Raw genomic sequence first — 14383 nt, 5'->3', positions numbered from 1 at the left:
TGAAACATTAAAATATTAAAATGTAGCCTCCTCGCAGGAGAAGGAAAGAAAAAAGAGAGGGAGGGAATCAAACTGGCACCAAGCCAAAGGCCAGGCGGAACAACTCTGTCTTACAGGCCCTGCGGAAATATATCAGATCCTGCAGGGCCCTGGTCTAATGAGGCAGAGCATTCCACCAGGCCGGAGCCAGAGTTGAAAAGACCCTGGCTCTGGTTGAAGCCAATCTAACTTCCTTAGGGCCTGGGACCACTAGGGTGTTGCTATTTATGGACCTTGAGGCTCTCCATGGGGCATACTGGGAGAGGCGGTCCCATAGGTATGAGGGTCCTAGGCCGTGAAGGGCTTTAAAGGTCAAAAGCAGCACCTTAAATCTGACCCTGTACTCCACCGGGAGCCAGTGCAGCTTGAAAAGCACTGGATGAATATGTTCCCATGGCAGAGACCCCATGAGGAGCCTCGCTGCAGCATTCTGCACCTGCTGGAGTTTCTGGGACAGTTTCAAGGGCAGCCCTGCATAGAGCGAATTACAGTAGTCAAGCCTGGAGATGACTGTCGCATGGATCACTGTGGCCAGGTCGGGGCGGGAAAGGTAAGGGACCAACTGCTTGATGCGGCGAAGGTGGAAAAATGTCACCTTGGCTGTTGCTGTAATTTGCGCCTCCCTGAAAAGGGAGGCGTCAAGGATTATACCCAAACTCTTAACGGAAGGCAATGGCACTAATTGGGCCCCCACAAGAGAAGGGAGTTGGTCTCTCATCCCCATGCCATCCTGACCCAGCCATAGGACCTCTGTCTTCAAAGAATTTAGTTTCAATCGGCTCCCACGAAACCATCCAGCTGCCAAGCATCTGGTCAGTGTGTCGGTGTGGCCGAGTCGGTGTGGCCATCCATCAGCAGATAGAGCTGAGTGTCATCAGCATATTGGTGACAGCCCAGCCCAAAGCTCCGGATAATCTGGGCAAGGGGGCGCATAAAGATGTTTAAAAGCATCGGGGAGAGAATTGTGCCCTGTGGCACTCCACACACCAAGGAGTGGTGCGAAGACATTTCCCTCCCTAGTGCCACCCTCTGTCCCCGACCAGAGATAAAAGAGCACAGCCAGTTACGGGCTATGCCCTGTATCCCCACGTCTGCGAGGCGGTGGTCCAGAAGATCATGATCGACCACGTCAAAGGCAAAGATAATGATCGACCATGACAAATCTAGAAGGATCACCAGTCCTGACCCGCCTCGATCCAGTTGTCTACGGAGATCGTCTGTTAGGGCAACCAGAGCCGTCTCGGTCCCAAAACCAGGACGGAAACCGGACTGAAATGGATCTAAAGCCGATGTTTCCTCCAGAAACCAACCAAGCTGTTCGGCAACCGCTCTCTCAATTACTTTACCCAAGAGAAAAACACAGAGATGCATAGCAGAGTAAGAAATAAAAACTCAGTTGTAAAGTCCAAAGATTGTTTAATAAGCCAAACCCCTGGGAGAAGAGCAATGCTTTCGCCTGTTGCCTAAAGATAAGGTCCTCCTCTGAGGGGTCTTCTGCTGGGGTATAGATACTAAATTTAAAGTGGTACCTTGGGTTAAATACTTAATTCGTTCTGGAGGTCCGTTCTTAACGTGAAACTGTTCTTAACCTGAAGCACCACTTTAGCTAATGGGACCACCCGCCACCGCGCTGCTCCTGCGTGATTTCTGTTCTCATCCTGAAGCAAAGTTCTTAACCCGAGGTACTATTTCTGAGTTAGCAGAGTCTGTAACCTGAAGCGTATGTAACCCGAGGTAGCACTGTAATACTATTAAGGCGATCCTGGCCAGCAATGCCCACCCCTCTCCCCTCTCCCCCCTCCTTCCCTGCAACTCCCTTTGCACCAGATCCATGCAGGAGGAAGCTTCTCCCCCCCCCCCCGCTTCAAGGCCCCCTTTAAGAGAACAGCTCCCTTTCTTCCCTTCTCTCCTCCCCGTCCCCGTCCGGGGGCTTCTCATCCTGGACCCCCTCGCAAAGCCCCTTCCCTCCTTCCCCGCCCTTTGCTTTGCACTCACCCGAAATCCCAGGCAGCGGGGGCGGGAATGGGAGCCCCCGCGTGGGAGGCAGGGAGTGAGGGCGCTTAATTAGGAGGCTTAATTAGGAAGAAGCCCCCTCCTCCGCACAATGCAGCCCCCCTTCCCGCCTACTCCCCTCCCTCCTTTGCCAGCTCCAATTTTGTCTCTGCTGGTGAAGCCGGAAGTGGAGGCAACTCAGAGGAGGAAGGAGAAGCTTCTCCCCATGTTCAGCCTCTTGTCTGTTATTTGATAACTGGGGGAAGGAAAACCTTGCAGACCCAACCAATGGGAAGAGGAGGGAGGGAACGTGTGCAGAGGGAATAAAAGCTCATTCTTTGCCTCAGCTGGACTGTGCCTGCTTTGGCTCCCAGCTCCTTCAAGAATATATTGTCCTCACTAATGGCTTGCCGATCAGAAGGTTGGCTGTTCAAATCCCCGCGAAGGGGTGAGCTCCCATTGCTCTCTCTCTGCTCCTGCCAAACTAGCAGTTCGAAAGCACATCAAACTGCAAGTAGATAAAGAGGTACCTGTTGTAAACAAAATCTGCCCTTATTCCCTTATGGAGTACACAAGAGCCCTTATAGAGTCCTTTGCAGGTTTTCCATCAGTGGGAGAAAATAACAGAGGCCAACCAGAGAATATTGAGAAGCAAAGCAGCTAGTAAGCCTGATCTTTATTGAACTGTTGCAACAGGGTGCTCCCCACACATGCAGGAGGATGGAGGATGGAAGAGGACACCGAACAAAGGTGTGCCTGCCCTTTCACTGACCTTTTAAATTCCCTAACTTGGAGCTCAAGACCACCCCTCCATACATCATACATACATCACAGAAGGGGTGTAACCCAAGACCACCCCCCACCAACATCATACTTACACCACAGAAAAGGTGGTCTACAACAGAACTTTGAATGTTGTTGTTTTTCCTGTCTGCCAGGTTATGTGATAATGTCTTATCTGATTGCCTTTCCTGGTGGTCTGGCCATTCCTTTGAGACGGTGATTACCCAATTCCTGAGACAATGGGAAGGCCCCTCCCCCCTCCCTCCTTGCAGAGAATACATTTCGTCAGTTTGGGAGTCAAAATGGTTTCAGGACGGTCTTCCTGTGCTGCTCTATACACGTGGTCCACGTATCTATGTACGTGTTTGGTTGGTACATTTATGAACATCTATTATATATAAAAGGGACGCGGGTGGCGCTGTGGGTAAAACCTCAGCGCCTAGGACATGCCAATCGCATGGTTGGCAGTTCGAATTCCCGCGGCGGGCTGAGCTCCCGTCGTTTGGTCCCAGCTCCTGCCCACCTAGCAGTTTGAAAGCACCCTTAAGTACAAGTAGATAAATAGGTACCGCTTTCTAGTGGGAAGGTAAATGGCGTTTCCGTGTGCTGCTCTGGTGCCAGTTCGCCACAGCAGCTTCGTCACGCTGGCCACGTGACCCGGAAGTGTCTGCGGACAGCGCTGGCTCCCGGCCTCTAGAGTGAGATGAGCGCACAACCCTAGAGTCTGTCAAGACTGGCCTGTATGGGCAAGGGTACCTTTACCTTTACCTATTATATATAAAAGGCCTTAAATTTTTTTGTTACATAACGCTCCAGCGGGAATGTGAACGGCGTTTCCGTGCACTGCTCCGGATCGCCAGAAGCGGCTTAGTCATGCTGGCCACATGACCTGGAAGCTGTAAGCCGGCTCCCTCGGCCAGTAAAGTGAGATGAGCACCGCAACCCTAGAGTTGTCCGCGACTGGACCTAATGGTCAGGGGTCCCTTTACCTTTATGATTCTTAGTAGATACAATAAAATACCTAGAAATGAGACCAGATAAAAAGGCAGCCCTGCTCTTGGTGGATGCGGAGAAAGCATTTGATGTTTCAGGGGCATTCATGCAAAAAACTTTGGAAATGATGAGTTTGAGTGAGAAAATATGCAGTGGTATAAAAGCGATTTATAATTCCCAAAAGGTCAGACTAATTATAAATGGTGAAATATCAGAAGCTTTTAATATCTCTAAGGGAACAAGACAGGGCTGCCCTCTTTCTCCTCTCCTCTTTATCACACTTCTGGAAGTATATTTTAAAGCAATAAGAGAAGACCCTAGAATACAAGGAATTAAAGTTGGACAAAGGGCCTATAAGGTCGGAGCGTTCGCAGACAATCTAATAATTCCAACAGAAAACCCTCTACAGCAGCAGTTCTCAACCTGTGTGTCCCCAGATGTTGTTGGACTACAACTCCCATCATCCCTGAGCTCTGGCCTTGCTAGCTAGGGGTGATGGGAGTAGTAGTTCAGCAACATCTGGGGACCCACAGGTTGAAAAAGGCTGCTCTGGGAAACCCAGGCAGATGGGCGGGGTACAAATAATAAATTATTATTATTATTATTATTATTATTATTATTATTATTATTATTATTATTATTATTATTATTATTATTGTATTATTGTAGTAATGTTGGAAAAAACAAGGCCAAGAATAAAATACAAAACTCAGACTTAAAAGAAAGGGGAGGCTTTTCCCTTCCAGATCTCAAAATTTACTATGAAGCAGCTTGTCTTACTCGGATTCGAGATTGGATTAAATTGGAGAAAGAAGAGGCAATAGAACTGGAAGGACATGACAACAGATTTGGTTGGCATGCATATTTGTGGTATGGGAAAACAAAAGTACACAAAGGACTCCACAATACAATAATAAGTTTTTAATAAAGGTATGAGGAAAATACAAAAAATTATTGGAACCCCAAACTCCATGGTGGCTATCACCCATTGAAGCACTATCACTTAACACATCAACAATGGAAGGAATACGGCCAACATACAGAGAATTACTAATAGAACAAGAAGGAAAGTTAAAATTGAAAGACTATGATGAGATATAGGAATATTTAGTGATGGTGATGAATATTTGTTGTAAGAAAGAAAATCAATAAAAATGATTATAATAAAAGGAAAGGAAAGGAAAAAGAAAGGCGTTTGGACAATTATCACGATTCAAAATTAATAAAGAAAAAACAAAACTCCTGGTAAAATAATTAGATATACAAGAAAAAATAAAGTTAGAAATAGACTTAAAATTACAGAGCAAAGTATTTAGGAATTTGGATAACCATGAAAAACATTAATTTATAGAAAGACAATTATATTAAAGTATGGAGCAAAATTAGGAAAGACTTAGAAATCTGGAGTAAATTAAAACTCACGTTGTGGGGAAGAATTTCTACAATCAAGATGGTAGTTTCACCAAAAATGCAGTTCCTTTTTCAGTCAATTGAGGTTCTTAATGGCTTAAATTGTTTTAAGGAATGGCACAGGTATTTGGCGAAATACATTTGGAAGGGCAAAACAAACAAACAAACAAAAACAGAATTAAATTTAAACTATTAACAGTAACCAAAAACAAAGGAGGGTTTGGAATGCCAGATTTTAGGATCTACTATGAAGTTGCCTGCCTGGGGGCCACCAGGTGGCGCGTTGGAAGATGGCCGACAATAACATCTCTCTGGCCCATACAAGGTAAATAAGGGGCTGCTATGGGAGGTATGCAGTCTTCCTACCCCCCCAGGAGACGGGGGGCACTGCCTTGCCAGTGGTGTTCACAGTGCACCCCCTGATCTGAGAGAAGGGGGTGCCGAACACTTGGCACGAGCCCTCGGTGAAGTGGTGCCAGTGTGGTGTAGTGGTTAAGAGCGGTAGTCACGTAATCTGGGAAACCGGGTTCGTGTCTCCGCTCCTCCACATGCAGCTGCTGGGTGACTTGGGCCAGTCACACTTCTGTGAAGTCTCTCAGCCCCACTCTCCTCACAGAGTGTTTGTTGTGGGGGAGGAAGGGAAAGGAGAATGTTAGCCGATTTGAGACTCCTGAAGGGGAGTGAAAGGCGGGATATCAAATCCAAACTCTTCTTCTTCTTCTTCAGATCTTCCTGACACCGATTCCAATGAGCGCGTGCTGGTTAGCTTCAGCTCGGAATTATAATTGGAAACATACGATTGGAATGAAGCTGAAGCACATATATCAAGTAATGTTCGAGAGATAAGAGTGCTGATTAATGGATCTCTGTGACCGGGAGTGACAGATGGATAAGTAAATCTTCTGATGAATCACCACTAGGAGACTGTATGTTTGGAATGAAGGGGGGGGGGTGGAGGAAAAAACTTTTTTTTTCTTTGCACGATGTGATATTAATAACCCTTCACCCCAGATAGAAATAAGATCGTTGCATTTTTATTAATCACAAGCAGGAATTCAAGAACTGTGTGGGATGGATAATAACAGGAGAGAGAATTGGTGAACAGTGAGAAAGAGGAAATTTTTTATGACGCAGTTAAAAAATGGCGTCTCGCCAAGACAGGCTTGCCGGAAAAGAAGGACAGGGGGAGGAGAATCAGGATTATTCGAAAGAGAAGGAATGTTGGAACGCAAACTTGACCTGACAGAGCCTCCTGACTCATTTGATTTATTTGGCAAACCTGAGAAAAGTAAAGGACAGACCGAAGATTAATTTTTTTATGGAAGCACTTAACAGAGGCTGTCCCTGAGTGATATGATCTTTGGACAGTACAAAACCCACACAAAGGATGCCTGTTTTCAATCTGCTTGTGAAAATTATCAGAGATCACAAAGAAAGGAATATACGATAACAACAAGAAGAGAAAGAAAGTAATTAAAGGACTATCTGGATTGAACTGGATAGAACTGTCTAATTAAAGCAGTAATATAAGTGATGTTTGGACTCGTTCAGAGTTTTGGACTCGTGCGGAGCTTGATGTATGGGTACCCCCAACAAAATTTAAAATTTGGCTGTATAATTTGAAACTAATATGATTTGGATAATGTGATGTCATTGGCCTGTTAATAATTTTTTTTTTTTTTTAAAGAGAAGTTGCTTGCCTGGTCTAGCTCAAGGAATGGATGATCTTGAGGAATACTAAATTATTGGATATTGAGGGCTGGGATAATATAGTGGGGTGGCACGGCTACCCGGGTTACAATAAAGCAAAAATCCACAAGGGATTCCTAAATCACATTATTAGGAAAGCTTTATATGAAGTTTGGGAAAGGAACAAAAAAATATTAGAACCAAAAACCCGATGGTGGTTGTCACCAATGGAGGCAGAGGCAGTAAAAAGAAAAAATATGGATTCAAATTGGTTGACATATAAAGATCTTTTAGAGGAAGTAAATAATAGATTACAAATGAAAAAAATATGAAAAAATAAGGCATACAGAAATAGGCTGGTTTCAATACCATCAATTAAATGCAATTTTTGAGGAAGACAAGAATGTAAATGGATTTGATACAAAATTATCCGAAATAGACAAAAATTGATTATAAATGATGATAAAAAATTATCCAAATGTATAAACTATTATTAAACTGGCACTTAAGAGACAAAGAGTTTAAAGATGTCATGGTCAAATGGGCACAAGATATCGGTCATTCAATTGATTTAGAAAACGGGAAACTTATGGAAAAGAGACATAAGATTTACAGCATGTTATACAATAAAATAATTATTTTTTAAAAAATGATGTACAGATGGTATCTTAAACCCTGGAAATTGGCTAAAATGTACCAAAACACCAGTGGAAAGTGTTGGAGGTGCAAACTTAAAGAAGAGAATTTCTTCCATATGTGGTGGATGAGCCCTAAAATTAAATAATTTTGAGATACCATTAATGAAGAATTAAATAAAATGTTAAGACATACTTTCCCCCCAAAACCAGAAATGTGTTTTGGGGCCTATTAACAACAGACATCCCAAAAGAAGCCAAAAGAATATTATTGTATGCAGTAATGGTGGCCAGGATAGTAATGGCTAAAAATTGGAGAAGTAACATAACACCAACAAAAGAGCCTTAAAGACCAACTAAGTTAGTTCTTGGTATGAGCTTTCGTGTGCAAGCACACTTCTTCAGATACCAAGTTGGTCTTTAAGGGTATCTGAAGAAATGTGCTTGCACACAAAAGCTCATACCAAGAACTAACTTAGTTGGTCTTTAAGGTGCTACTGGAAGGATTTTTTTTGTTTTGACTATGGCAGACCAACACGGCTACCTATCTGTAACCAACAAAAGAAGAAAGAGTTCTTAAATTGTCAGGATATCTTGAATTAGCCAGACTTACAGGTTTAATAAGAAGTTATTCTAATGAGAAAATAAGGAGAGAGTGGGAAGTCTTTATAAATTATACGAAGAGAACCGATTTCCAGATTCATACTTGGCTTAGTTTAGAATAAAAATCTCACAGGTAATTAGAATAATTCTCCAAAAAATTAATCATTACAGTCAACTAGTGACATGAAGAATAAAGAGCCACATGGAGTTAGTTAGAAGTCAATCCCCCCTTTCTTCTTCTTCTTTTTTGGTGTTTTTTTCCCGTTCTTTTTCATTTTTTGGAGAGAATATAATGTTTTGCATTTTTGATTGCATATTATGTTTAGATCCTTGTAATTTAGTTTTTGCATTTTCTTCTGTTTTCTATTGTTTGTTCGTTTTATTCAATGCTTGTTTGTGTGATGTAGAAGTATAAATTAAGAAAAAAAGAGGGTCATCAAATAGTATGGCCCCCCATTTTAGTTTGAGGACTATCCCTGCCTCCGGGTCTGGTGTCATTTGGGTGGATACTGGAATCAGCAAGGGAGACCCACATGACCCGAAGGTGCTGCTATGCAATGTCAGGTCAATGATTCATAAGACCACTGCCATCCATGACTTGATCGTGGATGGAGAACTTGACCTGGCATGTGTAACAGAGACTTGGTGGGATGAAGCAGGTGGACCTGTCCTTGCCACTGCTTGTCCACCAGGTTTCTCTTACGCACAGCAACCCAGGTCATGTGGGCAAGGGGGTGGGTGGTTTGCAGTGATTTGTAGGAAGTCAGTAATTTGCACCAGGCGTCCTATTGGGAAGACCCAGTTCTCTGAGTGCATATTCTTGAAGTTGGACAATAGGGGCAGTACAGGATTCCTTTTGGTGTACCGGTCTCTCCGCTGCACCAAGGATTCCCTGCCCGAACTGCTTCAGGTTGTGGCAAATGTTCTCCTGGAAACATCTAGTTTGGTTATGCTGGGGGATTTTAACATTCACGCCGACACAACCTTACAAGGGGCTGATTGGGACTTTGTGGAAAGCATGGCCTCCATGGGCTGCCCCTGAATAAGTTTGGCCCAACTTATAGTCGCAGAAATGCCTTAGACCTGGTTTTTCTCCTTTATGGATGTTGGTGATCTGACACTAAGTAAAAGCGAAACTAAATAAGTGCCATGTTCAGATCACTTCCTGGTGCAACTGGACTTCTCCACAACCCTTCCCTTCTGCAGGGAGGTGGGTTCGATTTGGATGGTCCGCCACCGCCACTTAATGGATCCAACTGGTTTCCAGAGAGTGGCAGGGGATGTTTTATCCCATGTTGATGGCCTTTCAGCTGATTCCTTGGTGGCCTGTTGTAATGTGGAGTTAACCAGGGCTATTGAGTATCTGGCTCCAAAAAGCCCACTCCGATTGCATGGAGACCAGACAGCCCCATGGTTTTCCAAGGATCTGAGGGCAACGAGATGGCTAGAGCGCCAGTGGCAGAAACATTCTGAATCTGACCGGACATGGGTTAGAGCTCAACGTTGAGCCTACCAAATGGCGATAGTGAAGGTGAAGAAAACCTTCTTCACCCCCTCTACTGCATCTGCAGAAAACAGCAGCAGGAGACTCTTTCAGGTGGTTTGCAATTTAATGGAAGCATCTCTCCAATTGCGCCCGGTACAGGCCACATGATCTCCTGCAATGATTTTGCAAAGTTTTTTGCAAATAAAGTCACTCAGATTAAGAGAGGTAGACTCCCCGGTGGGAGCAGGGCGGGGGCTGGTGAGTGCTAGAGTCCTGTCTAGTAAAGTTGCGTGGGATCAATTCCAATCTGTTATGTCCGAGGATGTGGACAGGCTGCTTAGATGAGTGAAACCAACCACCTGTCTCCTTGATCCTTGCCCATCCTGGCTCATAAAATCTAGCCAGGAAGGGCTGGGCGATGGGCTCCATGGGGTGGTGAATGCTTCTCTCTGTGAGGGAGCCTTCCCAGACACACTGAAAGAGGCAGTTACAGTGGTACCTCAGGTTAAGAACTTAATTCGTTCTGGAGATCTGTTCTTAACGTGAAACTGTTCTTAACCTGAAGCACCACTATAGCTAATAGGGCCTCCTGCTGCTGCTGTACAATTTCTGTTCTCATCCTGAAGCAAAGTTCTTAACCCAAGGTAATATTTCTGGGTTAGCGAAGTCTGTAACCTGAAGCGTATGTAATCCGAGGCACCACTGTATTAAACTGCTTCTTAAAAAAAAAATCTTTAGACCCAGCCAATACGGCCAACTATCGCCCAGTCTCAAATCTTCCATTCTTTGGCAAGGTGAATGAGTGGGTGGTTGTTGAACAACTCCAGGGACGCCTGGAATATGTGGACCATTTGGATCCATTCCAGTTGGGATTCAGGCCTCATCATGGGACTGAAACTGACCTGGACACGATAATTTCCGGCGGGCTAGGGACAAAAGTGAGAGCTGTTTCCTAGTTCTGCTGGATCATTCAGAGGCTTTTGACACCATCGGCCATAACAACCTTTTGGACCGTCTAGAGGGGCTGGGAGCTGGAGGAACTGTTATACAGTGGTTCCACTCCTTCCTCCTGGGCCGTGTTCAGAAAGTGGTGTTGGGGGATGAGTGTTCAGACCCCTGAGCTCTCACTTGTGGGGTGCCTCAGGGTTCCGTCCTCTCCCCATGCTTTTCAACATCTACATGAAGCCGCGGGGAGAGATCAGGGGGTTTGCGCTGGGTGTTCATCAGTATGCGGATACCCAGCTCTACCTCTCTTTCAAATCAGAACCAGTGAAGATGGTGAAGGTCCTGTGTGAGTTCCTGGAGGTGGTTGGAGGATGGATGGCGGCTAACATATTAAAGTTGAATCACGACAAGGCAGATGTCTTATTTTTGTGAGACAGGAGGCAGGCAGGTGTGGAGGACTCCCTGGTCCTGAATGGGGTAACTGTGCCCCTAAAGGACCAGGTGCGCAGACTGGGAGTCATTTGGGACTTGCAGCTGTCAATGGAAGCGCAGGTCAATTCTGTTTACCAGCTCCATCTGGTACGCAAGCTGAGACCCTATCTGTCCACAGACTGTCTTGCCAGAGTAGTGCATGCTCCAGTTATCTTCCGCTTGGACTACTGCAATGCGCTCTACGTGGGGCTACCTTTGAAGGTGATCCGGAAACTGCAATTAATCCAGAATGCGGCAGCTAGACTGGTGACTGGGAGTGGCCGCCGGGACCACATAACACTGGTATTGAAAGACCAACATAGGCTCCCATTGCATTTCTGAGCACAAATCAAAGCGTTGGTGCTGACCTTCAAAGCGCTAAACGGCCTCGATCCAGTATACCTGAAGTAGAGTCTCCACCCCCATCGTTCTGCCTGGACATGGAGGTCCAGCACCAAGAGCCTTCTGGCAGGTCCCTCACTGTGAGAAGCCAAGTTACAGGGAACCAAGCAGAGGGCCTTCTCAGTAGTGGTGCCCTCCCTGTGGAATGCCTTCCCACCAGATGTCAAAGTGTGGGAACCAATTGACGGAAGCCAGCCGTCATTTTGGGGTGCAAGGTAAAGAAAAACACACACAAAGGCAGCAATATTTCCATGGACGGAGGGTAAAAAGGCTCCTCTCTCTCCTCCAATTTTATTCTCTTTGTTCTCCCCAGCTGCATGGCTGCATTCCAATGTCTCACGTTACCTCATCCGGTCAAGCTTTAACCCACCCACAAACCATATAGGGTTACACTGCCCAGAGGGGGGAACATAACTCCTTATACGGTCAATACATTCTAATACATTGTAAGCTCAGAGTGCTGGTCACCGAGGTCAGCAAGGCACCAGGTGGCACTACAAGCCTTTCCCATGACTTCCTGGCTCCCACATGCCCTCTTTCTTTCTTTATTTAATCAGAGTCATATATGTCAGTACCAATACGGTTATATCGAGCGCGATAGGCGACTCTTGTGAGACCGGAAGCGGGCCGCGGACTGGAGAACCATGCAGTACATACAGAAATTAAAGAAGGAATACATTGTATACAGCAACACAAAATAATGCAAATAACTACTATAATGATCACTAAAATCAATAAATGTCGAAGCCAACTTCCATCCGAAAGCCAAGAATATAACCATGCCCATGGATCAACGGAAGGAGGGGGGGCAAACGGATTGTGGGCTACCATGGTTTCCATATGGTCAATCGTCGCAGATATGCTGACATTATTATCAGGAATAAACATGCAACAGTGAGAATGAACAAGTGCACAAACTCCTCCTTTTGAAGCTAAAATCACATCCAAAGTATAACGATTCTGTAAAACCACTTCTCTCATTGCAGACCCCTCCTGGTTGAGTTCCTTCAAAGCTTTTATGGTATCATTGAATAATCCTTCAGGCCAATTTGCTAGCCGATGGAGGTCCCTATAGTTCATTGCTGCACCCACTGAGGGCAGCAAGGCCCGAGAGACCTGGGTACTGATATATTGATTTATGGGTGAATTAACCTCCTGACGATTTCGTAGTCTAAGAGAAGATGGTAACTTATCAACCTTATACAACAACGGAACCACGAGACCCAATGTACATGTGCCTGTGAGGTTTCGAGGAATAGCTTTGTATGCTTTTTCGCCACAAAGTAACCATAACTCTCTTTGGAGTAAATAGCTACTTTGGAGTAAATATTACTACTCTGTTGGGACCAATTAAAGGCTGCAGTAAATAAGGAACCGATACGATACTGCTTTCTTTAAGGTACATTCTACTTTGTTCCTTTTCAGTTTACTGTTCAAACCATTAATATCCCAGGAAATACATTAAAAGGCCATACAGTTTTTGTCTATCTTAAAGATAGTGTTTAGTTGATGGTACTGTAACCAGTCAGTTACAGCTTCCCTTATCTCTTCAAAATCTTTTAATTTCAGTTGGTTTTCAGCTTCAGTTAACAGCTCTCTATAAGTTGGCCAATCACTTCTCATATTCAATTTTTTTCAGAGATATTGCTTCCAAGGGGGAAAGCCACCAGGGGGTTTTTTACTCAAGCAAATTTTTATACTTCTCCCATACCATAAAAATTGATTTTCTTCCTATATGATTCTGAAAAGCTCTATGCACCTTATCCTTTTCCTACCATAAATATGCATGCTATCCATAATTCACGTACTTTCAGATCTAAAGTACAGTTTCTGTGTTTTCCAATGTAATCCATTCCAGGTTCTAGCAGATACAGGATGCTTCATAATGAAGTTTCAAACCCGGCAGGGCGAAATCTCCTCCCTCTCTTACATCTGTTAATAATTTATTTTTAATCCTTGGTTTCTTCCCTTTGCAGAAAAACCTAGATATATCTTCTTGCCATTTTTCAAAGCATCCTGCGTTGCCTATTGCCTGGACTGATTGGAATAAAAATAACATTTTTGGCAATACATTCATTTTTATTACTGCTATTCTTCCCCAAAATGATAAATTCCTTCTTCCCTATATCTCTAAAGCTCTTTTTATTTCTTTCCACACATTCTCGTAATTGTCTTTAAAAATATTAATATTCTTAGCTGTCAAAAAGGAACCCCAGCGGGTGATCCTGCTGCGCTCCGGAGGCTTTGGATTCCTTTCGCTGAAGGGTAAGTGCCCCTTCAGCTAAGGCACAGCGCCCCTTTAGCTAAGAGGGAGGAGAAATGGAAGGGGCTCTGTTTCTCCTGCCGCTTCGCTGAAGGGGCGTTGCGTAGAGTGGGGGATAATTTTTTTCTCTTGTTCTCTCCTCTGATCCCAGAGGACAGGATCACACTTCAAAACGACCTTGACAGATTAGAAAACTGGGCTAAAACAAACAAGATGAATTTTAACAGGGAGAAATGTAAAGTATTGCACTTGGGCAAACAAAATGAGAGGCACAAATACAAGATGGGGGACACCTGGCTTGAAAGCAGTACATGTGCAAAGGATCTAGGAGTCTTGGTTGACCACAGCCTTGACATGAGCCAACAGTGTGACGCAGCAGCTAAAAAAGCCAATGCAATTCTGGGCTGCATCAATAGGAGTATAGCATCTAGATCAAGGGAAGTAATAGTGCCAATGTAATAGTGCCACTGTATTCTGCTCTGGTCAGACCTCACCTGGAGTACTGTGTCCAGTTCTGGGCACCACAGTTCAAGAAGGACACTGACAAACTGGAACGTGTCCAGAGGAGGGCAACCAAAATGGTCAAAGGCCTGGAAACGATGCCTTATGAGGAATGGCTAAGGGAGCTGGGCATGTTTAGCCTGGAGAAGAGGAGGTTAAGGGGTGATATGA

General features: G+C 44.6%; 1 protein-coding gene and 1 long non-coding RNA gene across 4 annotated transcripts in view; both read right to left on the bottom strand.

Annotated features, from left to right (window-relative positions):
- LOC308581287 overlaps positions 1-14383 on the bottom strand; it is a 196492-nt gene that overhangs the window by 71627 nt on the left and 110482 nt on the right. The window lies entirely within an intron of this gene.
- Positions 1-14383, bottom strand: part of LOC308580689 (uncharacterized protein) — a 50747-nt gene that overhangs the window by 12528 nt on the left and 23836 nt on the right. Inside the window, exon 1 of one of the 2 annotated variants that reach the window (XM_081182710.1) lies at positions 2035-2214. The exons of the other annotated variant lie outside the window; for it this stretch is intronic. The gene's annotated coding sequence lies outside the window, so the exon portion shown is untranslated. Of the gene's footprint in view, positions 1-2034; positions 2215-14383 lie in introns of those variants that run through there. 2 annotated transcript variants of the gene reach the window in all.

The sequence above is a fragment of the Podarcis bocagei genome (genome assembly GCF_964188305.1).
Source record: "Podarcis bocagei genome assembly, chromosome: 2".
NCBI lineage: Eukaryota > Metazoa > Chordata > Lepidosauria > Squamata > Lacertidae > Podarcis > Podarcis bocagei.
The sequence above is the reverse complement of the archived record's forward strand: the minus strand, read 5'-3'. Positions and strand labels throughout refer to the sequence as shown.